Genomic DNA, 27298 nt, shown 5'->3' on the forward strand with positions numbered 1-27298 from the left:
GCATTATGCAGCAATGCAATTATATTCCACATATCAAAAAGAGTTTAATCCATGGAGGGGAACCAAAGAGAAACCCTGGGGTTTTCCATACACTCCACTGAGTTATCTGACATAAATCTGTGTTAAAACTCCAAAATACATTTAATAAAGCTCATGAGCACTCATTTCATTCTTTTAATTTCTACTTTCCTTGCAAACTACAGCAAATTCCCCAGTTAAAAGAGTTGACCATTTTGATTAAATGAAGTGTCATAGCTGCGCGAGGATGCCCCTCGTTGCTTCCCAGCTAGTTTGTGTGAAGCTGAACAGAAGGCTTTAGATAAGGAAGTGATGGAAGTGGATGTGCTTTTATGAATCCCTGCCTTTAAATTTTGTTCTCAGAAGAAATTCTCCCCCCTCCCTTAAAACACAAAGGACAACTTCAATCAGTGTTTTCCTTGTGACTGAAAGATGCACAGACTTTGATGCTGTGTTCTTTGAGGCTATGTGTGTATATATATATATATATATATATATATATATATATAAAATATATATAATATATATATTTTATATATATAAAATATATATATATATATATATATATAAATCTAAGTATATATATATATATATATATATATATATATATATATATATATATATATATATATTCATATTTCAGGATTGATCCAAATTAACAGGGTGTTTATTTTCATGATGGTATTCTCATCGTTACTTTCATTTTGGGCAGAATCTCTTCTTTCAAGCTTCACTGATTGCTCAATTCAGTAAACAAAATCCATATCAAACCAACGATTGAAGTAAATTATTGCCTGATTATATGAAATGATCAGATTTTTCAGGCTTCTCACAATCATAGTTGATTTATTTCACGGAGGGTTGAGAAACATGTACCGATACGACTGCCATCTTTGTCAGAGGAACTTCAAAAATAATATGACAAAAGTTGCAATCAATAAATCGAAGCGAAGTAAAATCTGGTCAACTGGACGTAAGTTTATCTTGAAGACGTTTCACCTCTCATCCGAGAGGCTTCTTCAGTTCTAGTGAAGAGTGTGGAAACTCCAGTTTATAAACCTATGTGGGAGTGGTCAGTGCTATTGTGGTGGAAACGACCCTCCCGAGACTCACCTGGCCTCCCCAAACGACAGTCGTTGTGCGGTGTCAGGGAGTTTCAGGGGTGGTCGTTAGGGAGTTTCACGACCACTCAGATGCTAATGGGCTGTGCTGGCATCAGCCGTTCCACGTGGGTCTTTCAGCTGAGCTCTTTGGGGAAGCTTTGAAAGGACTTGGTTGTAAATAGGTGAAAGGAAATGTCGCAGTCCACCTCCTCTGTTCAAAGATGGTTTCTCTATCCTGACGTGGATGGCTTCTTTAACTCCTCTTTCAAACCATCTGTCCTCTCTGTCGAGAATTTGGACATGGTCGTCCTGGAAGGAGTGGCTTTCCTCCTTGAGGTGGAGGAAAACCGCGGAGTCCTGTCCTCCAGAGTTGGCTCTTCTATGTTGGGCCATGCGCTTGTTGAAGGGCTGTTTGGTTTCCCCTATGTAGAGATCCGTGCAGGCCTCACTGCATCTGACAGCGTATACCAGATTGCTTTTCTGGCTGTGAGGGGTGGGATCTTTGGGGTGAACCAGTCTTTGTCTCAGAGTGTTGTCTGGTTTAAAAGACACAGGGATGCGGTGCTTGTTATAGATTCTCCTTAATTTCTCAGAAACCCCTGCCACATAGGGGATCACTATGTTTTTTCTCCTGCCTTCTTCATCTTCCCTCCTCCTGGAGCTCTCCTCCTTTCTGGACCTGGAAGAGGATTTTACAAAGGTCCAGTCTGGGAGGCCACAAGTTTTAAGTGCTCTTTTCAGATGCTGCTGTTCTTTTTTCCGGCCTTGGGCGCTGGTGGGGATGGTCTCCGCTCGGTGTTGCAGCGTCCTGATGACACCTAACTTGTGCTCCAGAGGATGGTGAGAGTCAAAAAGCAAGTATTGGTCAGTGTGGGTGGGTTTCCTGTACACATCCACCCTCAGGCTCCTGTCCTCTTGAACGTAGACGTCGCAGTCCAAAAAGGGCAGATGGTTGTCTTTCACATCCTCTCTGGTGAACTTGATGTTGTCGTCTACCGAGTTGCAATCAATCCATGGAATGCTCATTTCTGCTGCAGAACTAGAAATCAGTGTATTTTTGTTTATAAATCAAGCTTTACAAAGGAAAAAAAAAATCATACTATCACAATCATGTGAATGTGGCTTTTTGATGGAAATAAAACAGCAGGAAATGAGATGTTAATAGTGAATGCATGTAATCAGTTTGCAACACTGCCACCAGTTCTTGAAAATCACTGACGTCTCAATAGCAGCTTTTATCACAGGCCATTCAGCTGCTGCCGTTCTTCTGATGAAATGTGCTGATTTCCTCTCCACAATGCTGAGAATTTGTGCCGTCCGCCAGACAGCTGGGGGTGTCTGCAGCTGCTCTGCCCTCTGCCCTTTGATAGTCTGATTGCTGGGCTTGTAGTCACTCATGTCACTCATCCAAAAATAAAAAAGTTAAGTAGCCTGTGCTGTAATACTAACATGAATATCTTATTACTGACTTTGCCCTGGACTAATCTTTATGCTAATAGCAACTTGTGAAACGTGCATAAAAGATTGGATGTAAGTGAAATAATGGAATAATAGCGCCTGGCTTAACCGATCAAATATTCTGTTCCTCTTAAGAAGGGGACGTAAGTCGTTCTGTAGTTGCTTGGTTAAATCGGAATCAAGACTGACGGGATGCTGCTGGATTTTGGATTTCAAAGCTGCTCCATTTCATTGTAATACATTACATCCCATCTCAGAGTGCACAAGAAGATTTCAGGAAGCTCTGACACAATGTGCAAAACTACGAAGTCAAGTGCAGGGCATTTCATGCTCTGACCTAAATGATAGAAGGGCAAACACAGTTCAACATCACAAATATCAAAGAATTAAATTCAATAGAATCGAAATGATTCTATTATGCTCTCCAGAAGTGACGTACTGTTCTCCCGTATTTAGAAAAGAGGTATGAGTGATTTGTCATAATAATAAACCTACAAGGTCATTTGGGTCGGATCATTAATCGACAAAATATAGAAAACTCATGCTGTTTCACTGTGGAATTTTTATTATTGCAAAAAATGTATGACGTATCCTTCATATCGGCACCATTCTTGATCATGCAATATAATACAAACCACTTGAAGGAATTTCATCAAATTTGCCACAAATGCCCCCTGGGACTCGAGGATGAACCGAACCGATGTAAAACCATAGCTGCTGATCTAATTTAATCTAATCCAGTTTTGTAAATTTTGAATAGAGACATTCTTTCATCCAGGCTTGACTTCATATGACACACTCTGATTTAACACATTCCAAAACAGAAATATCTACCGAAGTCAAGTCACGGTGGTCCTAACAGGCTTTGTGTTCAAGGCGAAGGGGATTCAAAGAAAGTCATGTCGTGCTGCTCTACACTGGACCTCCTGTACAAAAGCCAGAAGACACTATACAAGATTGTTTCCAATTTCCATCAGCCAAGTATAAAATCATTGTACTGTACTGCCAATATTGCCTGCCAAGTTAGCACGACAAACAAAAGAAACCACTACAGTTAAATTGTGTGTTTGTAGCACAAGGAATGGAACTGTCAACCTTCCTGTGTTGTCTAATCACAGAGATTAATTTAGGAGTTGATACAGAAAAGTGGATGGGGGTTGGGGGTGGGATGGGGGGGGGCAGTAGAAAGTCTTTCAAATCATTTCCTATGTGTAAGTTTGGCATTGCAGTCAGCGCAAAGTAGAACAGCCAGTGCTTGGCAATCTAAACTCTGTTACAAAGGAGGTAAAGAGAGAATGCTCGTCTTTTTGAAATGTGAAAAGACTGCTTCTGTGGCATGAGTGAAAGTTAACACTGCATGGCATATGTTTAATGGACGATGTGGGTTTTACATATCGATGCTGAAGTAACAAAAATTAGGGGAGACTAAATATGTCTTTGGGGTCTACTCACACTGGGGAAGCTTTCTTGTTCTGGATGAAAAAAAAAACAATCCAGTGGCGCAACAATGTTGATAAAACAATCTGCCTGAAACCAAGAAGTGACCCTGTGGTTTGGATTCTATTTTGGAAATGTCATCTGCTCCATGGTATAACACTGGAGAACCAGACACCCTGTTGAGCAGAGAGGATTGTTAGCCTATGCTAGCACTTGCTGACACCTGCAGGGTGCAAACTTCCAATCCAGTGTGTATGACAGCGCTCAGCCATGGCGGTCAGATTCATACGTAGCTATGTGAGTTCAGGCCAGCAGGGGAATGGGAACGGGGGACCGTTGTGCTTCAGAAGAGTGCAAAGCTGCTGGGCCTGAATTCTTTAAATGCATGAAGCTTAAAAAAATATGTATAAATGTATGTGTGTGCTTGAGCGTGTCCGCGTCTGTACGTATGAAGAGGATGACAAGGAGATCAAGAGCCAGAGGAGGAGAAAGGGAAAAAGCCAGGAAGTCGGTCAGGTTGAGATGGATGATTCACAAATGGAAGAAAGTCTCTGTCGTTGTTCAGAATACAACATTTATTCTGTGCCATCAACCCCTCCTCTGCAGAGCGGTGCACGGTCCAGTTCTTTATGCCAGTGCCTTGCTCCGGGGCACTGACAGGCATATTAATCCCCAACACACGCACACCTCTGATGGTGGAGCAAGGACCTGGGACGACCGGGATTTGAACCCAGAAACCCTTCTTTCTGGGAAGAGAGCCACCGTGCCGCCTGCGCCACATCCACTCCTCTCTTGTTACTGTGACACACCAGCCCATTAAATAGAATAGATTATTGATTTTGTTCTCTTCGCAGGCAGTGAGATTTTCCATCAGGCTCTCTGCGCAGTAAGAGAGGTGCTGAAGAAAATCACAAGCCATTATGTTTTCTGTTTCACAATGATACATCTCGTACATGAATAGGGAGCGTTACATGAAAAAAACCTGTTCCTGAGTGCTGTGATGCTGCAAATGTCAAAAACAAGTCCAAAACTACTTAAATGATTACGCTAACGATTAGAATGAGGTACAGAAAGATGCATGTGCTGTTTTTCTATTGATCTTGTGTCACAGCAAAGACAAGGTGAGCTCGTTTGATAATCGACAGAGGAGGCGCTGAGAAAAACTCCCTGTTCATCATCAGATATTGAGTGATGACATCACAACCCCGGGTACACATCAGAAGACTGCTCAGTTGACTCTGCTCTCCACAAGAAGTAAAGTGATGTATTTCTCATATTCATAGCCCTCCTGTTCATATTAGGGAACATTTTGTCAACATCTCTCATACTTGCAGCCGTGGAGCTTACCTTCTGCTTCAGTTATATGTGTGTTCCTCTACATATCTACTTTTGAAGGTCCCATTAAATGAAAAAAACACACCAAATTTTGTCCAGTTTAAATGTGTGATTGTGATAATTGTTCCTTTATCTGCATATAGTGTATTTTTTAAAAGACATATTTGCTTTCTGCAGAGGCAGAGGGAGAGATGGAGGTAAACCCCTTTAATCTGACATTAATTATAACCTGTCTGGCTTTGAGCCGTGATAAACATCATGTTTAATTTAACAAGAATGCAGATTATTCAGAAATTGATTAGCAAACCTGAGGGTTTAAATGTAAGTGTGGATCAAGTGCAATCTTGGAAACTGAAATGGAAAATGGAAAAGTCACGTCATTGTCAGCGGGCATCTTTTATATTTGTTAAATCAAGGATTTGAGCTCATTAAATCTGTGTTGTGATGTAAATGGTTTCCCAGATGAACTTCCTGCATTCACGGTGGTTTACTGAGAATGAGTACAAATCCCTGCATTTCTGAGACGCAGTAATAGGTGGCAGCCATAATCTTGGAATAAACCCTCAGTAGGTGCACTGCAGCAGTGGTGAAAACATGTGTGAAAATCCTATACAAACCAAATACATTTAAATTTGAGCATTGTTCAGGTGCAGGCGGTGGCGTCAGGGAGGCATTAGCATGCTGAGAATGAGATCCAGAAAGCAGCAGGTGCAGTGCAGCAATTGCAAACAAGGACACACAGTGTCATTGATGCAAAGCACCTGAAGTCAAGCCCGGCCAATATCATGCATGTGCAGCACTGCAGAGCTGGCAGCTTCACAAATGCACAAGATGTAGATTAAGTTCTGGGTCTGGATATGAATATATAATATATACATCTGTAAACAACTATCAGGTTTAATGTAGAAAAAAAATAACAAAAAGGCTTTACATTGAGTCAGAACCTTCCACACAGCAACACCAGCAGTTGGTTATTTCCTGCGTCACGAGGTATCAGTGTGTTGGATGAATGTGCGGTGAATCACAAGACTAAAGAGAAAAATGTACTGCATGTACAGCAAATATGAGCTTGGCCACAACATTGGTGCCATTTTTCATTCCTTTAAACTGTTGCCACAACCATTTTGATTATATTTCATATCTGTCAGTTGGTCTGAAGCAGCAGCCACATCGTGATCAATTTTTTTTTCTGTAAGTTATCAGCTTTAAGTAGCACAGAGGCTTCACCAAGTCAAGGGAAGTCCCACACATCCATTGAACAGTCCAAGTCAAGACTGCTTACTGATTCAAACTAAAACGCCGCTGTCGAGACACACTTCTCCACATGATGACATCATCGTGCTGTTTGTAATCGTCTTTGTCTCTGACATCAGAGTGAGGCCTCCATGAGTGTTCACCTGCAGCGAAGATTTCAGTGAAGAATATTTGATCAATGCCATTCATTAACCTGGCTGCCTCTAATCGGCATGCTCCCAGCATCCACCGAGCAGGTTGGTGCTGACAGCTGCAGTTAGCGGGTAGTTTGACTCCTGTCTAATTGACAGAGACAATTGCTGTGTTGATTACCCATAATTAAAAAAACAGGATTCAGATTAATGGCACTCACCAACCGACAGACTGATTTCTGCTCTTCTAAATTGGAATGCACTTTATTGACATTTTTAGGAGCGCGGCTGGTTCTTTCATCCATGTTACTGCTATTAGAATGGATTGCATGTGGAATCCTGCATGGGGGAACATGAGATGCTTCAGCACTAAAGTTTAATGAAGTTTTACAGAACATGATCAACTCCGCGACCTCTCTGTACTTTACTTCCTGTTATGTATCACTCTTTTCCTCAAAACACATCTTTTGTAAATTGTCCCTGCGCCATTGTGACCTGATTCCTGTTCAATAGCTTTCACTTGCCCTTCCTTCAGCACCGCAACGGCGGACTCCTCTCCCTTCACTGACTTGTCTGATAGGATTTAGTCCGCTCTTTGCTGATGCAATCTGGGCAGCTCAGCAGCTGTGAGTCTGGCCTGTCTTGTGGTGATATATCATGGCCCTCCATCCTCGGTGGACATACACCAACCAGTCAGCATTCTGCTGTTGATATTGCCACTGTCATTACACACACATACAGAAATAAAGCACAAACTGTGCAACTCGCCCGTTGTCTATGATGGCAGCTCCATCAACCATCTTTATCAGTTTTCTAGGAAGCTTGAGATTAAAAAAATGATAGACAAAAAATATATATATGACATTGTCAATAAATATGTTTTTTTTGGAGCAGCTTTGGCGTGTATTTACTATGTGTGAAAAGAAGGTACAACACAGAACAAGTACGTAAGGCAGAGTAACACAGAAGAAAAGGGGAATCATTATGCAAGCCACAATATCCCAACCTCAAGCAATTTCTGCATAACTGTACGACATGCATTGCAAAGTGTAAGGTGATAGATTTTTCATGGCAGCACTTCACATTTCCCTCTCTGTTCTACAGCCACTTCCAGGGGTTGCAAACCAGCCTGACTCATTTTTTTTCTGGTGCAAATCCCTTAAGGAAAGCCTGTGGTCTTCCTCTGGCTTATAGTGAAATGCCACCAGTAGTGAGTGCTGTAGCTTCACATTCAGCTTCCAGGCATTACACCCACAAAGTCCAGCAAAGCATCCCAGAGGCTTGGGACTAATCCTAGCTGCTCTCAAAATCCACCACAACCAGCGGGTCACATTTGTCAGTTAGTGACTGGCCGCTGCCCTCTGCACGCTGTAGTAATGTAACTGACTACAGATCGTTTTTTTGTTCAGTGTTTCGGATCTCATGTTACATATTTGTTAGGACATGTAGCCCACTCAGGGCAGAACAATGTAACCCTACAAGAAACATTTCCTGCCCTTAGTGGCATTGACCTTCCCTTTTGCGTCTTGAAGCTGAATCTATTGTTATCAAATGATATGCTGCACTTCCACGGGTTTATTGAAAAGGTTGCGCTTTGTCCAATTTAAGATAAAACAAGCTTCATCCCCTGGAAGGTCAGAACAAAATTAGTCATTGCGTGCATACTTCATGAATCACATGCAGGATTTTCTTTTTGTTCTCGTTTTTGTTTCAGAAAAAAATAAATGGTAAATGGATTGCATTTATACGTCTTCCCACCTTAGCGGTACTCAAAGTGCTTTACAAGATGAAGTTGCAAACCAACTCATCAGGAGCAATTAGGGGTTCAGTATTTTGCTCAAGGACACTTTGATGCAGTCTCTGAGGGAAGCGGGAATAAACTGGCGACCTTTAAGATGCTAGACAGCCACTCTGCATCCAGAAGGACAAGAAATCATCAGTGCACGCATTTCCTTTTCTAAACAGTCTTCTAACCTGCAGTTTTTTTTAAATATATATTATTATGCAACTTTTAGACTTTAAGCATGTTGCTTTGCATATTTCCAGTCCCAGGAAGTTTGCAGTGGAAAGTGGAGCTGGAATGCAGAAAAAGAGACTATTTATAAAATCAAACTTCAGGTGAAGTTTTCGAAAAACCCTTGGTTTGTGCTTCCAGCATGATTTTCCTATGAGTGATGCACTCCTCTAAGCCAGCTCAAGGGAAAGGTGTGGACAGCTGCCAGTTCCGTGGGGTTTGGAGATGCCTTGTGCAATTAGGTTCTTCCACCGTAAAAGACTGCCGTGTGAACGCTGCCAGCCCCTTTTCCCAGCCAGCACGTCAGCAGACGGGTTGCAGGGTGCCATTTGACCATGGAGATGGGGCTCCTTTCCTTGCCAGCAAGCTTCTGAGCCGATTTGAAGGTGTGTGTCCCTGAACTGGAAAATCTTCCCTATCCGAAAAGTCGATTAAAGCCAACAGCTGCGTTTCAGGCTCTGCCAGGCAACCCTGCAACAGACACGCACACATTGACAGACTTTGACATCAACCCAGCCCAAAAATGAAGGCAACTTTACTTGGGAAGATAACATTATCACTCTCTCCCATCAATTAGTGCTCTGCCAGTTCTTTTGAGGACAAAGCACAACCTGAACTGATTTATTAATAACTTTATTCAAATCTACCAGTATATACAAGTGTCAAGTATTTCCACTTTTTTTCTGGTCCTCTGTATTTTATGCTTGTGACCCTCTCGAGTTTGCTTGTGCAGGCAAGTGTATAACGACGGAGCAGAAATTCCTGATGATTTGAGGTGAAGGGAAAAAATGCTGAACTTGTGCAGAGTGAAACATTATAATGAAATGTGCTTTACAAACCACATTTGTATGGAGCAGAAATAGTTTGATGACATACGACCCGCAGAATTTGCTCATTTTGTTGTTATAGGAAATCAAGAAGGATGTCACATTTCTGCAAACAACAACATAAGAATTTTCAGCTGTTTGTGTCTGGAAACTGAGCCGCTGCAGTGGCCCTCATTGCTCAGCAGCCACCAAATAAATTTCAATTGGGGGGGGATCGATACTCGCATTCTGCCTCTTTTAGGGTCTTGTAGACTCTCCCTTGTGATTTTTGTAAAGTATGTTAATGTAATTCATTGAACCTCTTACCCTAATCACACACATTGCCTATAATTACATACCTTGACGGGTGCTGGACGTCTAATTGCTAATGCTTTTCCTGGAATTTGTCCTCTAATCCACGTATGTAATGACTCTTAAAAGAGAGAAAATGCTTTGCTGCTTCTTTTAGCTTCTTCCTGGATGCAAGGGCACAGTGGTTCATGCTGTCTCTGATGTTCCGCCAAGGTAATGTTTGTCACTGCTGGATGGGAAGCAGATATTGATATTTACATAAAACTTGTCAGGTTATCAGGGTAAACAGAGGTTGTACTTAAGTAAACTCTAATCTCATAATGCAAAACAGAGCCTCATTTTATGCAGTTAAAAGTCTTGCTACATTCTAAACAGAAGCTGCCTCCAAAAAAAATGAAAAGTGCCTTCTCATCCACATTAGCTGAAATCTGTTTGTGCTCATCTTTCACTTTTATCCAAATTCCACGAACCTAATTGTTAGCACCACATGGCAAAGCCTTCATATTTGACCATATGTGTTTTGCTTGCAAAGCCAGATTGTGTTTGTATGAGGTTGGTGTATAACTTTGCACAGTTGTTGAATGAGGCAAGCACCCATTGTTGTGGAATACATCTTTCTCTGGATGGAGGACTTTGTAAGTTTCTCTATTTCTATACTGAAATCAGCGCCTGTGACAAATCTAAAGCTAGAACACATTAGCCACACACAGATGTTCCTACTGCTGTTTTGCAGCAGGTAGAAACCAAAGACTCCCATTGTTTTTACAATCTATTAAACAACGTCTCTACACTGAGGTGCTTGCAGTGGAGGATAGAGAGCAATGGTACAGTGTCAATCACTTGAAGTCCAATATCAATAAAACAATGAGCTTGCGGTGGATGACCAGAGGAAGAGGAGGCGCTCTCTGCTGATTGCTATTCGGGGGAGGAAGTGAAGAGGACAGACTTCTCCAAAAGATCCTAAAATCAGACTGCTCTTTTTGAGGTGTCACATTCTTCATGCTATTGTTTTTTTTTGTTTTTTCTGCTCAACCAAGAAATGATCTGTTTCTGCGTCTGTTTTATGATAGAAGACTGAAAGTAACAGCGGTTCATACTGGAAGTCACTTTTTCCAAACTAAACAGATCACCAGATTCAGACTCTTCCTGCATTAAAAAAAACAAAACCAAATCACATGTTGGTATCTGGTAATAACAGTAACACACACTCACAAACATGCAAACTCAGACACAGTCACAATGAACATTCGTATATGACTTGTTTTTCTTCCCACAACACATTTTCAGATAAAAAAAAATCAGCTAGCATCTTAATATCGGTGAATATTTTTAGGATCGATCACTGCTACGATACAGGTTTTTTTTTCTGTTGTGGAGTGCCGTCATAATTGGTATGTGATTTCTTGAGTTATGACTAAAATAATGTGTTGCTGCAGTCACTCGACCTTCACCACGCAATTCTTATACGTTTATTTACATGTCCAAGTGTAACATTTGCACCAAAATGGAAGTTGTACCCTCAACTCATTTGTAATATTGTTTATTAAGGATCCCGTTAGTTGTTACAGAATGTTCACACAGGAAAGGGACAAACGATTGACCAACCTAAAACATGATTCCTGTCACGATTGTTGTCAAGTAAAGGAACTTTTTTAAGGACAAAATATTTCTGGAATGCTCTGCAGCCTGAATCATGTCATGAACCTGCTGCTGCTAGTGATAAATTCACAATGTAAATTAGTTCACTCTCAGTCATATGCATTTAACTGTCAACACGCAAGTTGTCACACATAATGTAATAAAAGGAATAAAAGGAAAAAAAACGTGAGTTTTTACTGACTGTTACACATCACTACAGAGTAGCAGCATCCATTCATCTGCAGCATTCATGAAAATAATATGCCGATTTGCGTGAATATTTTGCCAGACACAAAAAATGATGCACGGTAATAAAAAAGACATTTTCTTCCCTCCTGAATTCTCCGGCTCAGTCAGCTCACCCATGCTGAGAGGCTAATATCCTCCTCTCTGCTCTCCAAGTCCCCTCTCCCCATGTGGCCAAAAAAGGATCCAGCTACACTTTCAACACGGGGAACAAAGGGCTCATTCTGTCCTCATAAAATCAGGATTAAACTATGTTTCTTGCATGCTGATGTAATTGTCACTTTAATACCATCTATTACTATTTGAATTTCTCCCAATTTTTTTGATTCATTGTGTTCAAGTGTTTATTGTTGAAGTTGGATAAGTTGCCAAAATTTGGCATATAATTGTATATATATTCTTTAGTCACATGTAAAAGTCAAAAAGCCATCCCAGTGGCCAGAATGTGTGTGTGTGTGGGGGGGGGGGTTAACAGCATGATAACAAATAGATACAGAGGATCAGCTTGTCATACCGAGGGGTTACCTGTTCATCTCAGTGAAAAGCTGAGTCGTGACACCCTGGAAATGAACCAATGTGTTATACATACGACTGTGCTCCTCAATACAGCCTCAACATCTCTTTAATTTATGTTAAATGTATGTTAAACAATAGTATTCTAAAGCAATATTGTTACTATTCAGTACTATGGTTATTTGAAGAGTAAATAACTGCTGTCCAAAGTGATGAGATAAATTGCGTTTTCTCACAGAATAATAATACAGCCATAATACAGAGGTGCGCTCTCCGAGGCTTCATTAACTACAATGCAAAATGTTGACTGTGTCCTTGACTTCTATCCTATCTCTGATTAATTGTAAGCCTGAAATAAAGATGGTTGTGCTGCATTCATCTGACGTCAGAAAGTCTGCGTTTCTGAAGCCTTCCAAAGGTTTTATTGTGGAAACGACTTGGATGGTACAGGCGTCAAATAAGACATCAGTTTCCACACTCAACAACACCGATTTGATGTTTTAGCCTGACTTGTTATCAGGGTTCATGCAAATAAATAACTTTTATAGCCAATTTAGCTGACTCCAGAGGCAGCAGTTAACATTCAACATATAACATATTATAGGTAATCACCCAATGATATTCAGCAAATCAATTAGTAATAAAATTAGTGAACATTTACCAAACATTGACTTTTGTCTGTCATTTTTCTGCACATAAGGCTTCAATTTGGGAAACTGGAGATCATTTTGTAAAATGAGCTGCCTCGTTGTGGCCGTTCATGTGAATTTTCCTATTTGGAAACTTGTTCTTCAGATTAGTCCAACATCACGGTCGCTGCATTTCTCTCCGTAAGAATAGAGAAAATATTATGTGAAATTCAAAGTTTTATTGTTGAAAAAGGAAGCTCATTTCACTTAATTTAACATTTTTAGACAGAGGCTTCTCATGTATTATCCAACCAAAAATGTCACAAATCACGGAAAGACTGTCATTAGCCACATCTCTGGCTCCATGCCTGTAGACACGACACAGATCGATGGTACGCTCCCATCAGCGTCTCCAGCCCGCCAGATGGCTGGTGGGCTTCAGTCTCCTGGCATTCATCATTGTCTTGCAGTCAGATGTTCCAACAGCAATGCTCTGACCCTGGGACTGGTCCAGCAGCGTCTCTTGCTCATCCAACGAGGCTACGAGGACTCGGCCTAACGATGCCACCTAATGAAGTGCCATTCCCCGGGAGCAGATAGAAATGTTGGACAATATGGCACAGCTTTCCCTCTAACTCTGCTCCCCTTGTTGATGCGATAAATGATTTTAATTAACAGCAAAAATGTGTGACAGACATGTTCGGTCCAATTTGTCAACTGTTGTATTGTATGAAGTGTTTTTACAGCTCACATAAAATCCTTCTCAACAATTATATGTCGTGTTCTCCCCTTCTCCTGCTCCGATCACCACTGCTCTGATGGGACATGTAAGTGTAAAATACAACAAAATACGACAACATTCCTATGACCTGGCCTGTGCGTTCAGTGTCATGGAATCTCATGTCCTTCCTCCACCACCTCTGTCCATGAGTGCTCCTCTAAAAGGCGAAGGCAATCGTCCTGCTAAGTGATTTTCTCAGACTCCCTGGGGTGATAAAGTGCACTTTGAAGCCACCCACAGAGGCTTGTTCCTAAAACACCCAGCAATTCACAACTGTGGCTTTGACAAGCTAGCTATTTTTTTTTTCCAACAAGTAAAGTGAAAGTCTTTTCTAATGGACCCCCACATCACCACCGTGGAAACCAACAAGCCCCACGGCACCACCAAATGAACCTTGTGCAACACTGGAGAGGGAATAAATGTCACAAAAATGTAATTTCACCTCTCATGTAAAGGGCTCTCCTGGCTCCCACTCTCGATACCTACTGGCATGTTATTTGTAGAGGTGCAGTTCTATAAAGATTCCACATAAAATGCATGGTCTGTTAGTTCTGCTTCATTGCTCTGAATTGATTGTTCTGCACTAAATTCAGATGCAATTAAGGCAAATTGGTACTTTTCAAGTGTGAGAGAATTGTCCTGTTTAATACATTTACATATCAAGACAACATAGAATTGTGTATGACTTCATTAAGATAGCAGCAGACGCACAGGTCCAGTCCAGGGTCACTGATTTTGTTACAGTGTTTGACCGTAATTTAGTCTCCATAAACTGCTGCACTGATACGGGTACCTTGGCAACACAGGTCGAATGTTCTCCTTGTTCCTGGACTTAATTTCTTTAACTTCCATTGATAGCTGAATAAGAATATGTTTCTAGCCTAAGATGATGACTATTTATTGGGACACACTGAGGTTAAAATGATACTTTATCCCCAAAGTATTTTTTTCCTTTTGTACTCACTGATAGGAGTCTTGAGCTCACCAAGATGTATTTTCCCTCCTGCATCTCTTCTTTGTGACTCCAGAATGCAGAAAGAACCAGGCATGCGTATTTAGCTTGAAACTGATGGCAACTTACTGCTACAAACAGCCGCAGCAACAAAGAAGCAGCAAAGCCGTTCAAAATCATCCCCCTACCATCTCTCAAGCACATCGTCTGGTACAATCCACATCTACTATATCCAGCCGTACGCCCGGTGATCCACCAAACCAATCAAATTATAACCCTTATCATTCACGGTTGTGCGAACCCCTGGTGCATTCAACTGAACCAACTCGCTCCAGTACAACACTGCTTTGTTAAATGTGTTATAGTTTGTTTTTAGCTCAAATCAAAGTGTTTGTGGATCACTAAACAAACAGCTGGACGGAGAAGACGTGGATTATACGGGATGATGTGTCTCAGGTTTCATAAAGTGATGTTTTTGGATGGTTTTGTAGTTGATTTTTTGTAGTAGTTAAATGTATAAGCTATACCTAGCTGGCTCTTTCTGCATTCTACTGTCATGATGAAGTGATGCAGCGGTGAAAAAAATACCTTTGCGATGCCTTTTTGTGATTACTTGAAAGATAAAAAAACAATTTACTAAGTGAAAGTATTTTGAGACAATACTTAATTGAAAGTCTAGTTCAGAATTGGTTTTGTACAAACACTGAAACGTGTTTTGTAAGCACATTTCTCAGACCTATTGTTTTTAAAAACCTCCAAGTAAGATTTTCAGTTTCATTGTCATTTCTTTCACCACCTTGAGAAAGTTGAAATAAATTTCCTGAATATAAATTAAAGGTATGGATAAATATAAGTATTCTGGCTGTATTTTATGAGATACTTGGGATGACCCACATGTTCTGAGGTGAAGACAGTCTTACTCAGACCTTGAACAAAATAAAAATGATGGAAACTTAGTAGACCCCGCATCACTCGGCCTGTCGATCACACAATCCATTTTTCCCTCACTTGTGAACAAGACCCCAAGGCACTTGAACTCCTCCACCTGGGGCAGGATCTCATCCCCGACCCCACGATGGCACTCCACCCTTTTCCAGTTGAGAACCATGGACTCAGACTTGGAGGTGGTGACTCTCATCCCGGCCTCTTCACATTCAGCTGCAAACTGATCCAGTGAGAGCTGACGGTCATGGCCCAATGAAGCCAGCATGACCACATCCTCTGCAAAAAGCAGAGACCCAATCCTGGAACCTCCAAACCGCCGGAGTGTAGAGCTGGTCCACAGTTCCATGACCAGGACAAGAGTCGTGTCAACCAAGACAGCCCCACAACATCCAGGGCCTTGAGGAACTCCGCGGATCTCATCCACCCCAGGGCCCTGCCACTGAGGAGCTTTTTGACCACCTCTGCAGACTCTGCATCGGTCCATCGTAGTGAAGAGGGAGCCGAGCCGAAAGGGAAAGATCTCAATTTCCTGGTCGATCTATGTTCCTACCCTCGCCTCTGGTCATGAGCTCTGGGTAATGACCAATAGGACAAGATCGCAGGTACAAGCAGCTGAAATGAATTTCCTCCAGAGGGTGGCTGGGCTCTCCCTTAGAAATAGGGTGAGAAGCTCTGCCATCTGGGAGGAGCTCAGAGTAGAGCTTAGAGAGTACACTGCTCCTCCACATCAAGAGGGGTCAGATGAGGTGGCTCGGGCATCTGGTCAGGATGCCTCCCAGACACCTCCCTGGGGTGGTGTTCAGGGCATGTCCAAATGGTAGGAGGCCTCGGGGAAGACCCAGGACACGTTGGAGATACTATGTCACTCAGCTGGCCTGGGAATGCCTCAGGATCCCCCGTGAGGAGCTGGATGAAAGTAGTCAGGCAGAGGGAAGTCTGGGTTTCTCTGATTAGGCTGCTGCCCCTGTGACCTGACCCCAGATAAGCAGAAGAAGATGGACGGATGGATGGATGGAAACAACCCTCAAGGCATGGCTCAGAATGGCTCAAATTGCTATGACGGAGTTGAGTGAGTTTGTATTCTTTATTACTCAAAAGGAAACATGCAAAAAGGCTAACCATACCTAAACACTACCAGTACATAAACAAATTAGCACAGTGAGATACATGATTATCCAGCTTTGAAACATCAGGAGACTTCACTTACCATGTTAAGAACTTCATGTACTTCTTAGAGGTGTAGCACCAGGTTTCTATCTCTCCTCACATAATTAGAAAACAGCTTAGCGAGGGGCTGATAATGTCAGTGCCGAGCTAATCTATAATTATCAACCAGACAGGGTGTGCTGCCTGTACACTCAAAAGTGCAGGAACCATTATTTTTTTACCCAGAGCATCAAAGACACTAAACAGAGGGAGAGAAAAGAGAGATATGTATTTGGTTCAAATTGATTTCATTCTTTTGTATGAATATCAAGGTTTCATTCTTTCACGTTTTTCCTCTCACTCCGCACGGCAGCGTGTATTCATTGGGACTGCTGTTCCGACCAGATAAACAGGGTTTTTTTTTGTTTATGGCAATTATTGCCTCAGGATTGTTTCAAATGTGACTTGACTGTCAATGAGGAGGCAGGAAGGAAGGAGGGGGAGATTTGAGGAGAGGGAATTCAAACCCACCATCAGAGTGCATTCTGTTTCAGCTCTGGGAAACATCTGCTACATACATGGAACTTCTACTCAACACAGAAAAATACTGTAGATGCTCCTGTTCACTGTATTTACATTTAACAGAAACAAAAGTGGTTTGTGTTTACTCTGCATCATGATATGCAAGTTTTTGGTTAACACATTGTTAGCAGTTATTTTCCATCCATCCATCGATTTTCTACCAATTGTCCTGTTAAGGGTAGTGGGGGGGGGGGGGGGGCCTAGCCCAGCAGCCATCGGGCGAGAGGCGGGGTACATCCTGGACGGGGCCCCAGTCCATCACAGGGCCAACATATATAGATAGACAACCATTCACACTCATAGCCACACCTACGGTCAATTTAGAGTATCAATCAGCCTCGTCCCCTCTTGATGTCTTTAGACTGTGGGAGGAAGCCAAAGTACCAGAGAGAACCCACACAGGATCAGGGAGAACATGGAGACTCCACAGAAAGATCCTGTGCTGGAGCCGGGGCTCAAACCCAGAATCTTCTTGCTGTGAGGCCGCAGTGCTGACCACTGCACCACTGTGCCGCCCCTGCAATTATTTTGTGTTCAAATGTAGTTGTAAACATAAAAAACCTGCAGTATTTCACGCTGTTACCCAACATTATCAGCAAGTATCTGTTGGCTCAGATTTAGGAATAATGTGATTTCATCTTGCCAGCTCATTCTCGATGATTATGTAATTCCATCATGAATAATGTTCCTCTGTGGCAAGCATTTGTCTGGTTGTAAGTCATGTGGTGTTTCATCAATGTTAATTAGCAAGCAGAGGAGAATTCCAAGCACGTTAAACTCAGGTGATTAGGAATATACAAAAAGATTGTGGTCCTAAGGAAATAACTATTTCCACGGTCATTATACAGTGGATTTACTACAATTAATTCTAAAATACCCTAATTAGAGCTGCCTCTATATCATGTGGCTGCTCATTAGGTTAAATCCAATATTTGGATTTTGCATGAAGAGGCAGGCTAATGCGCTGTGGGGGACATCTCACTTCCTGCATCCACTAGGTGGTGCTAGAGAACATATATGTGCATCACAACCCAGTAATTTTTATCAATTCCCTGTCAAGACTTGGTGGCAATATGACTTAATTGCCACTGGAATGCTACTTACAGCAAGAAAATCACGGTCTTGTACATATTAATCCTTCGCTAAGTTCTCAAGGTGCTTCACATTTGAGATGGACCGGGTCGAGCTAAAAGGAATACAGCAATGTGTAAAAAAAGAAATAAAATAAAACAAACGTGTCATTTCCTGTTGCCACCAGGCAATGACTAAGCTGCCACAAAATGAAAAGGATTCTTCCTTGGCTCATCCTACACCCCAACTATTTATGGCGAAAATTAGATTCACAGTTTTTGTGTTGTTCTGCTGGCAAACTACTCAGTGGTAGTAGTAAAACATGTGCTGGGCACTAATGTTTTCAAAATGAAATAACGATACAAATTTTCTATTCAAACAATGTGAATAACTGCAACATCTCACTTGCTATTTTTCTTTTACAAACCATGTTATTGCCTTAAAAAGACAGTAATTACCCTTATCCCTTTAAGAATACATGAGCAGGACCTATTTATTGGAGATATTATTTAATGAGAGAAGTAAACTGTTGTTTTCCCCTGCCGTCACAATCATTTTCCAGACGGTTCATAATCATTTATGCTGGGAATGAGATAGGAAATTACATTGCAGGCCATGTAGACCTCGTCAAGGTCATGAGCCCCCCCCCCCCCCCGATAAAGCTTGAGGGCAGTTTTAAGTTGTATTTGCATATATTAGCTTCAGCATTGTGAACGTAATGGAGCAACATGGGCAGCCACTGTCCTGTGTGTTGTAGTACAGGATAGGAAATGATTATTATATTCACCTTGCAGCAGCTTTGTGAGTTTTGCCTGTGTAGTTTTACAGAAAAAACTGCGTTAATTTCCTCAGTGACAAGTGTAGAGGATGCATGTTTGCAAGTATGCATGTTCTAACATGTGAACCATGCATGGAACTTTCGTTTTATATCTCTACTAAAATATGGTAAACAATGTCATTCATCTGGAAATTTGTCAAATGCCACAATACAGCACATTCTCAACAATTCACTTTAACTTTTTCAACGAGTGAAGAAGTGTGCAGGGTACTGACACACATTTTGACAAAGATCTGGTTCCTGTTTGGTCTCCCAGTTCCACATAAATCCCATAGAGTTCTGCCTTTACTCTCATGGGCTTCACATGGGAATTCATACTGGTTTGATGTGTAATCCCACAGTTTTCACGTGGGAATGCACACGGGCATCACACATGACACCACAAAACATTCCAAAACTACATTTCACATGTTTACCATGTGAAAATCACATCTGTTCTATGAGACTCTTCTATGCGCAGTTATGATGGTGGGCTGAGACTGTCTACCTGCATGTGACGGTGTTAAGATTGTTGCGGGTGAGACATTTCGAGGTCTGCTCTCTCTCAGCTTCCTTGTCTCTCTTCATTAACTTAACATTGCAGCCGTTTATCACCTCAAACTATTTCCCCTGACCCAAGTAACACACAAGTTCCTTCCACCCTGCGTCCCCGGTGTGGCCCTGCTGGCAAGTGAAAAGGACAGCAAAGTTTGGTCCCTCACGCTTTTGTCTTCGAAATAGCATCACGTTCCAACAGTTACATGCTCACATCAGGTACATGGAAAAGGGTTAGACATGAAATATAAAGAATGACAGATGTTTAAGGCACATTCCCTGATCTGTCACAACTGAGACGAAGATGAATTCAATATGACCACTTGACGTTTGAGGAGTAATTTTTCTGAGCCTGTGAGACATGCGCTAATAAATCCTCATTGTCTTATGTTCTTGTAAAAGGGCTTCAGGTGTCTGACAAACGATCAGAAAGAGATTTTGAACCAATTCTTGACACTGAACAATAATTAAATAGAAAACAAATCATTAAGTCAGTGTGTTTCCCTGATATTTGTCAACCTGTCAGGACACAGCAAGTGCTGTTGCAATACACAACACGGAAAATACAAACCTCCATGAGCCAACTCAGCTAAATTCAGATGAAGGAAGAAAGTACTACTCGGATTTCAAAACAATATTCCATATCTTTGTTAATGTTTAAAAATACTTTATTATACTACATAAAAATACTATCGCATTAAATCAATATTTCAGTATTTTGTGGTGAAACATTAAAAGTTGATCGTCAAAATCCAAAAACATTAGCCAACAGTGATGTATTTCTCTAATACAAATAAATGGATACAATGCAAATGAAAAAAAAAATTACAGAAGGATTTTCTTTAGCTATTATGAAATCATTTTTTAAAAAAACGTTTTGGGTTTTTATTCCACAGTACCAAATAGGTTATATTCTGAATGGGATTTGCACACAATTTAGTGGATCCGACAAATGATTTAAAGATCTAATCTCTGTGTGCTTGTGTTATGAATGATGCCCAGTGCTTGTGTTTCTCCATATTTAAATATCATGTGAATGATTAAGTGGGATGAATGTGTTTAACATGGGTAACCTTGAATGAATAGTTAAAACTAAAGTTAAAACTGATGCCTGGCCTATTCCTGCCATCAAAGCTTACTCTTTCCAGGAAAACAAAGACATTTCATTTGCCCTTGGCATTTTTCATTATGTAAAAGATGAGGAGTTTTACTCTCCAACCATCCCACACCCCTTTGTCAGCCTTCCAGCTGTCTGCACGTGGGTCCCGGTGCTCCTGTTAACTGCTTGGAATAGCAGTTTAAGTGGGGTATCAGAGCCCATGGAAGAATGGTTGCCATTCTTCAGCAGGGAAGCATGTGGCACATTGCATCATTAAGTGGATGAGACCCTCAAGGTGATGTAGGCAGTCTTCATGTTACTCCTTGGTACCATCAATTCTGCTTATGGAACCACTTACCTCCGAATGGCCCCGTAATCTATTTTTAATATTTGCCAGATAAGTGCACTCACAGACATCCTTCGAGGAAAGGCCAGAATTTTACCATTACTCACAGAAGGAAAGAGACCTATACAACATATGTTATCTTTAATGTAGTGCAGCGGTCCTACAAACTCCATGTGTCTCAGCATTTTTTTGTAACTTCTCAGCACACTATTAGACAAGACATACAGGAAATTATGCTATGATGGATAATGTGCAAAAACCAGCAGTTTATATATGATGTAAGAAAGAAATGCATTAGCTACACATCAGAAAAAGATAGGATCAAATGTTTGGATGTGGCCTTTAAAAAAAGGACCATTACCATGAGCTTCAGATGTCAATTATAAGAACAAATCTCATGATGCGATTTACCTTTGAAACCCCCAAGCATTTCAAAAATAACTATCGTAGCAGTTATCACAGATAAATAACAAAAAATATCGATATATTTGAAGAATAAAACTATTATTACAATTTTTTTAGGCCAGAAATAAAATATTTGGTGTTCTGATGCAAAAAACTAAATTGTTTGCAACTGTATCTTCAGGGGCGGCACGGTGGTGCAGTTGTCAGCACTGTCACCTCACAGCAAGAAGGTTCCGGGTTTGAGTCCCGGCTCGGGCACAGGATCTTTCTGTGTGGAGTCTGCATGTTCTCCCTGTTCCTGTGTGGGTTCTCTCTTGTACTTCGGCTTCTTTTCAAGTTCACGCCCAAAGGCTGCTGGGATAGGCTCCAGCCCCCCCACAACCCTTAACAGGGTAAGCGGTAGAAACTGGATGGATGGATGGATGGACAGATAATTCTCCAGTACTGGAACAATGGTTTGTATATCTAAACGAACATGTCTGCAGACAGTCTACTTCCACGCTGCATCAGCCTGAGATAATTACCTGTGCTGCACTATTGTTGGATATTAATAGAAATGTCAGCAAGCAAACTTAGCACCGCAGTGATCACCAAATCAACCAGACGATATGAAGAAGAAGCTCCTGCACACCTCGATGCTCACTGTTACCGGAAGCCCCCCACCCCTTCTCTAATCAGCACTCTTGACTGAGATGTCATAATTATTCATCTGCTCAGACGAGCCTCTGATGATTGATGAGAGGCACATCCTAATCAATGGCGAATGCATGATAAGTGTTTACTATGAAGATTATGGCAGCGGCCTCTCAGGTGGAGTGGCTTTTCTCCTCATTATACCACCAACACGGCGGCAATAAATAACTCACTGACACTTGGACCTGATCTTTAATCAGGGATTATCTGGCACTTGACACTGTTTCAATAAAATGTTATTTTGCTTGCTTTTCTTTAAAACTCAGACAGAAAAAAAGAGGGTATTTTTATTCACAAAGTGTATAAAAAAGCGGATGTAGCCAGTTTAAGTCCCTCATCAGTTTGTCGCCAGAGGTGGGGTGTGGTGGACATCCTCTATCCTGGTTTAGCCTCACGTAGCAGCGACTTGTACCTGGCTTTACTGTTTATTTCCTTCAAAAAAAGGGAACATAATTTTTTGCAAAAAAGAACCTCCTGCTGTAATAAAGAAAGCATGAAACTGGCGATTAATGTTTACAGAGGTGATAAATCATGTGGCTGTCAGAAATAATGTAGGTTAAAAGTTAAATTATTCATTTGGGCGGGTAAGAATTAGGAACGTTTTCATATCTCATGTCAGAATACAGAAGAAAGACAAACAGCCTCGACACCACCTGGAAACACCAAGAGGAGTGGAAATGAAACTTTGGAGGTCATTATTTCAACTGTTCTCTGTCAGTTATGCGAGCAAATGTGAATGGAATTTTTTTTATAAAAAAAAAAATTTGTAGTGTATTTATCCATTTGTGTCAAAACACAGACCCCAGTTTAAGTGTTTGGATAAAAGTTCTAAAGAGATGGAAGATTATTAATTATGCCTGGGTTGGTGGGGCAAAAGTAGAGCTGCTGCTAAAGTTATTATATGCTAACGTTATTACAGTATTTTGATTGAGTATTCTTGTAGAATTTTTTTTTTGGGGGGGGGGGGTACTTTTTTATCACTGTTTTTGGACCAAACTAACTCTGATTCACTCAGATGAGTGTTTCAGGTGCGACACACACCCTTCAGTAGCTAATCTTTTTAAACACATGCAAGCACTGCGAGCACACACACACACACACACACACACGCACACACACACACTCAGAGCTTCACAATCTCTGTAGGAAGTTGCAGAAGTATGTTTGCTCCAAACCATTAATTTCATCAAGAAGCTTTGAGACGACAAACCTTTTTTCTCTATTCTGGACGCTAACCAGAACACTACGTCAAATATTTTTCCTCAGCGTGTACCGATTTTCATGTAACTGACATAATGTTGAACTGCGGACTATCATTTAATATCACACTTATTTTTTGCAATTCTCATTTTTTGCCTTGAATGCTTCCACATCAAATGGCATCGAAGCAACAAATTGAAGCTCTCGAAAACTTCCTACCGTTGTAACGGGACATTTTTATGATTCCACCAGGTTGGAACTGTCTCACTTAATGGTTGCTCAAGATCACACTATCGGACTGGGACTGGAGCTCCAGTTCCTTTACACAATCTTGTCTTCCCTTCCTTCCTGAGATACACGTCTCAAGGGTTTTGGTCGCCTTGTTGTCCAAGCTTGTGTGTTTACGGGTGCTAGTACCTCGTTTGGATGTGGACATTAAATTGAGACTTTTGCCATTCTTTTCTTGGGAGACTCTGTATTCCATGGTCAGCGGTTATTCTGGGAAAAAGAAAACGGCGATGTCTCTATGAACCTAAACACGAGCTTTCAAAGTCCTGCATTCCAAGCTAAAGAGTTGCGCTGAGACATTCAAACCACAATCAAATACTGGCCCAGAATGCAAAAACATTCTGTAAAACGAACAAACAAAGAGACACTGTTTGTTTGGAACCGCTGAAGACCTTTCGAGTAGGCGAGAGCAAGAGGTGGATTGTTGGTTGATATTGTCTTGGTAAGCCTCTGTCAATCATTCCGCTGAATGGTTGGATGGGAAGAGGGATTCTAGATGGTGGTGGCTTTCTCTGCACATCCTGGCACACAGACCTGCTCTTTGTTTGAGCCGGAACAGCAATGCCAGCAGGACAAGGTCTCATCACATCCACAAAACCAAATAGACACAATTCACTTGCACAGATATGCACAGCAGCATTCCTTTTGGGCAGTGCTTCATTTGTAAATCATAAGGTACCGGAACGCAAAGTACATATGACAGCTCAGGGGTGAGAGAGGGGCACAGGTCCTGGAGCGTACACAGAAAACAACATACAAATGCCCACTTGCCATGATGTGGGACTTACAAGCCTCCATTTCAAATAATATCCATAGTATCAATGTTATGACGGTAATTCACAGCTATTTAACCTCCTCTGCGCAGCACAGGTGAATGCCCACATCACCACAGGTGGGACTTAGAGTCTACAGTCAGCAATTCGTCTCTCAACAGGTCTAACTTGGAAAACAAACAAAAGAGAGCTCACAATAAATCACACAAATCTTCCATTATTATTATAACGGTATTCAAAGATTGGCACGGCGGCCTATTATTAGATGGTATGCTCACCATTTAGTTGTCCAAGACACCCCACATCACGTTAGACCCGGCTTGGCTAGCTGGAGGTGAACCTGGCTAGCTGTGGCGGCGCTAGCCTCCTGCTGCAGCCGACTTTGATCGTCAACATGACCGCTGCAGCTGCCCTCGTCGCCGCTTGTGGAGGCTTCTCTGACTCGTTTTGAGCGTCATGCGACTCTTCCTTCTTTTTGAAAAAACAGCAAATTTAACTGTCTTTTTGACATGTTGGCGTTGAAATAGTAACTGTTTATTTCCTCTCCGCTTGCTCCTCAGAGGCGGCGAATTTCGAAAGGTGATTTGTTTGTGTCAGGGGGCGTGGTTTGTTGGCGTCAGCGCATCAACAGATCTCCGACTCTTTCAAATGACGTTGAATCTTAATAAACAACATGAAATTCTAAGGATTTGGTCTGTAAATTTATCTATGCACATTATTGTTGTATTCAAACATTTTTAAAACGTTTTCATATTTTCTTTTTATACAAGAGGTACCGGATCTGCCCAAATAATTACCGCGGTACCGGATCTGCCCAAATAAGTACCGGAACACAGGGAGGCCAAAATTCAGAGGTGCCGGATCTTGTTCTGGCAGGATCCGGCTCAAATTAACCCCTGCCTTTGGGGCTGCTGGTAACAGTCAGAGATGGCAAGTAACCAAGTACAAATACTCCATAACAGTACTTAAGTAGATTTTTAAGCTACTTTGTATTTTTAGAAGTATTTATTTCTCTAATGACTTTTTACTTTTACTCAGTTACATTTTCAACATAAATATTAGTACTTTCTACTCCTTACATTTTCCAAAAAAGCTTGTTACTTTTTACTTTTTATATATATATATATATATATATATATATATATATATATATATATATATATATATATATATATATATAAATAATGGTCCAAAATTCAATGTTCAGAAGTGTGATGTGTTAACCTTAAGTGTACGATACAAATGCCTAAATGTCTGAAGGACTGTATAGTGAAGTACTTTAGGGTACGAGGCAGGTACCGTTTGTTCAAACAATAACATTGCTAAAGTAGATTCTATATTATTTTCCCGTGTTTAATAGCTTTGCAGCAAGTGAATCGCGCAATAGAAATACTTTTCACTTTTAAAAGTACTTTTGAGTACATTTCAGTGCCTGTATTTCTTACTTTTACTTGAGTAGATATTTGGATCTGTCCTTTTACTTTTACTAAAGTCGTATTTTTACATAGGTATTTTACTCCTACTCAAGTAAGGAATCTGGGTACTTTTGCCACCTCTGGTAACAGTCTGCTCTTAAACCAGTGTTATTTGATTTAAATTCACATCTTGTGCCGGGTGATTCACATTGAATTCAACTACAAATTTTAAAAGAAACCTGTGGATGGATTACGGTTCTGAAGAGTAACCTGAAAGCCCTTCAATGAGGACTATCAAAAGTTATTGGATTCTTGATCTGGTAATCCAACATCTTTTGTAGAAATGTTTGTTTTTGATTTAATTTATTTCATTATATCATGGAATTAGAGCACTACACTCACTCATACCCATACATCTCACTTGATTACATTTCAATTATTGTTCTCCAAAGAAAAGCAAAGAAAAGGATCAAGTCTGCCTGTCTGTAGCACAGTGGAATCCGATTACCAGTACCCACAATCCTTAGATGGCAGTATTCAACCATAACACAACAACAGGGGACGAGGGGGGTGGGGGGGACTGTAAACCTCAGGAATATATGATTCGCTTCCCTGAAAACCAAGACTTTCTTTTTGAACAATAAAGAGAGGAAATGCAAGTTTAAAATGTATAAACTCCTAGAAAACTACGCAATCAGGCACACTTCTGATAAAACACATGAGATATTGAGATGGACATAAAGAGCAAAGAGAGAGGGGGGTATATATAATATTTATTCATTTATTTTGAAATTAATTTTTTTTTTTGCTTTTTTTTTTTGTTTTGTTATGTGAGATAGAAAAACAGGCCGCAGTTGTCCCCAGCAACAAGAGATGTGTTTTTACTTGAAAATACTTTTTCTTCAATTGTCCAATAATACACGAGACAATGGATTGATCTGTGTACAGTATGAGCCTGTGCAACTGTGCAGGACACCAAAAGGATATTTTACACCTTCTTCTATTTTTGGGTGTGGTTACCGGTGCAAGAGAGTTCAGTTCTGACAGCGCAGTCACATCTATCACAGATGAATCATACTGCACCGGTGGCTGATTGAAACACTTGCCTGGTGTTAACACACCCTATAATGGGATTTACTCAACCTTCTCTACTAAGGGATGAATTGTTTGTGATTCAACAAAGTTGGCTTTACTTTAGTACCACATTGAGATTAAAGTCGTGTGCCACAAGGATCCTGCAAAATATAGATTTGACTGGAATCACAAGTGAGACAAACATTTGCTTTAGTAAAGCATTTCATGTTCCCTCTATTTGAATTGCTGTGTTATCTGTTGT

The 27298-nt window shown here is 41.0% G+C and overlaps 1 long non-coding RNA gene across 1 annotated transcript; it reads right to left on the reverse strand.

The window, feature by feature from the left end:
• Window positions 1–6908: 6908 nt before the first annotated feature.
• LOC147253040 (uncharacterized) lies at window positions 6909–24904 on the reverse strand. The gene is made up of 3 exons (XR_015118403.1): window positions 24826–24904; window positions 9916–10097; window positions 6909–9221 (listed from the first exon to the last, which is right to left on the reverse strand). It is a non-coding gene; the product is annotated as an uncharacterized LOC147253040 (long non-coding RNA).
• Between the last annotated feature and the right edge of the window lie 2394 nt (window positions 24905–27298).

This window comes from Aulostomus chinensis, chromosome 11 (assembly GCF_037954235.1).
Source record: "Aulostomus chinensis isolate RoL2024-O1b breed Wild chromosome 11, RoL_Achi_v1.0, whole genome shotgun sequence".
NCBI lineage: Eukaryota > Metazoa > Chordata > Actinopteri > Syngnathiformes > Aulostomidae > Aulostomus > Aulostomus chinensis.